The 2,640-nt window shown below is 39.9% G+C and overlaps 1 non-coding gene across 1 annotated transcript; it reads left to right on the forward strand.

Annotated features, from left to right (window-relative positions):
- Positions 1–2,200: 2,200 nt before the first annotated feature.
- Positions 2,201–2,282, forward strand: TRNAL-AAG (transfer RNA leucine (anticodon AAG)). Its single transcript has one exon. It is a non-coding gene; the product is annotated as a tRNA-Leu (tRNA).
- Positions 2,283–2,640: the final 358 nt, after the last annotated feature.

Below are 2,640 nucleotides of genomic sequence, written 5' to 3' on the forward strand. Positions count from 1 at the left end.
AAGTTGTTGGTCTTGCAAAATTCTGTCATGCGATCTTCAGCACTGTTTCTATCACCAAGGCCATATTTTACAGCTACTTGTCCTTCTTCTTTGTTTCCAACTGTCACAATTCAAGTACCAGTAAAAAATTTTTTTCAAGGTACATTGATTGCATGTTTGATCGATTTCAGAATGCAGAATTTGGTAAAAACATGTGCTCTTCACTTTTCATGTAAGTGGAAAGATGATTTTGAGAGGATGACTCTGATGGCAGAGCCATTAAACCACAGAGCATTAACTCCAAGCCTTGATAACTAATGTTATTTACCTGGCTGGATTTAGACACTTCTTGGGACCAGTGGCTCCTTTTTGTCTTTCAATTTCTTCCCTTCTTTAATCGAAATGTCTAAAAGTCTTACCCTATGCCTGTCTCACACTGCATTTTGAGGAGCAGATAATTTGTTTGTTTGTTGAATTTCACAGATTCACAGAAAAACAGTAATTGTATCTCAGGAGGGATTATACCAGAGCCTCACCCATACTTATTTAGAGGATATAGATAATAGAAGATTTAGGACTTTTGGGCTGATGAGATTTAGATGAGAATTTTGGTCTTTGAGTTGATGCTGTAATGGGTTGCTATTTGGGGGGATGCTGGGATGAAGTGAATGTTTTTACATGTGGGACAGTTGTGAATCTTCGTAGACCAGAAGGAAGACTGTACCATGTGTAGTTATATCCCCATAAACTATCCTCATCCTAATATCCAAAAACTGTGAATCTGTTACCTTACATGGCAAAAGGTATTTTGCACACTTGATTAAGTGAAGGATGTTTAGATGGAAAAAAATGTCTGCATTTTCTGGGTGGGCCCAATATAGTCACAAGATCCTTATAAGAGGTAGACAGGTGGTTCACCGTTAGAAAAAGCAATGCGACAACAGAACCACAGATCAGCATAACGTAGACTTGAGCAAAAGAGTGTGAGTGGAGTCAGATGCCGGGAACCACAAGGAGTGTATTCTCTACCATAGTCTCCAGAGACAATGCAACTCTGCCAACATTTTGAGTTTAGTTCCCTAGGACCCATTTCAGGCTTCTGACCTCCAGAACTGAAAATAATAAATTTGTGTTTTTTGAAGCCGTTAAATTTGTGATAATTTCCTACAGTAGCAATAGGTAACTAATCCAGAGTTTGGTATTAGGTTGTACTGTAGTCAGCGTATTGAAAAGCTGTCTGGCTACAAAAAGAAATTGATAACGTTTTTTAAGGATTCCTTGGCAGAGTGTTAAAAATTACAGGTCCTGCTCCCTACCTATAATCACATCACTCAGGATTACTTGGAGATACTTCTGGAATCTGCGTTTTGTACTCAAAAACTTGATCAGTGTTACAATTTTTCTTACTACGTTTCTTTTTCAAAAGGGTTTAGTAGAAGAGACAAGAAAAACCTTGGTACTCTCTCTAAGGCTTGAAATCAGGATCCTCAGATTATGAGACTGACCGGCTACCTGCTGTGCTAAGAAGGCACCACTTAAATTCCTTTTAGTAAATTTCTCCACACTGGAAACATTTCAAGCATCAGTGAAATTACCGAAATATTAGACTTCCATATACCATGCTCTGACCAGTGGAACCCTGATTGCACAGTGATCGAGAGTTGGGTTAGTAACCAAAAGGCCAAGCAGTTGGAGTCCCATCAGCTCCTCCTTGGGAGCCCTTTGGGTAGTCCTGCTCTGTCCTATAAGGTCGACTGGATGACAATGGCTTTCCTGTTTTTTTTAATACGTCTCCATTCCCCAAAAGCAATCAGTGCTAAGTCATACATAAGTTTGCTGTTGCTCTGTTTGTCACATAGCCTTCATCAAAATCATTTCAGAATTTTACCACCGACTGAATAAATATACAACACAGTGAAGTTTTCCACTACTGCTTTAAACATCACTTACAGCTGGGTGACATTCAGCAGGTTACTGATTATCTCTGTATCTGGTAATCTCCAGCAGGAAAATGCAGATCATAGTAACAACCTACCACTGAGGCAGTTTATAGGACTGAATGACAGTAAATGTAAGGTAAGTGCATGGCACGTAATAAATTTCCAATAAATTTTAGTTTTGGACCAGTACCGTGTAGAAATGTTCTAGGAAAAGTATAACGTCATGGAAAACACTCTTGTAGCTTCCTAAATATAATGATTTAAGAGTTTCTCGGGAGCACGGTAGCGTGGCCGAGCGGTCCAAGGCGCTGGATTAAGGTTCCAGTCCCTGCGGGGGCGTGGGTTTGAATCCCACCGCTGCCAACTCTATTGGAAATGGACTCCATCAGAGAAGGGAATTACCAAAAACTTTACCCGCTTTGATTCAGTCACTTCCGACTCGTAGCGAGCCTATACAGCACAGCGCGAAACTGCCCCATAAAGTTTCCAAGGAGCGGCTGCTGAATTTAGGCTTCTGTTTGGCAGCCCAGCCCTCAACTAGGGCGCCCTTGAAGAACATAAGCAAGACATTTATCTCCCTAATAATAGGTTAAGATCAATCTAAGAGCAGTGGTTCGTGTCCAAGGATTCAATCTTTATGGTTTTTAAAATGTTTATAGATTTAAACAAATATAACTCATATATTTCCAAATTACAAAAACGTAAGACTTTATACACGGTG

Source organism: Elephas maximus, chromosome 1, assembly GCF_024166365.1.
Source record: "Elephas maximus indicus isolate mEleMax1 chromosome 1, mEleMax1 primary haplotype, whole genome shotgun sequence".
NCBI lineage: Eukaryota > Metazoa > Chordata > Mammalia > Proboscidea > Elephantidae > Elephas > Elephas maximus.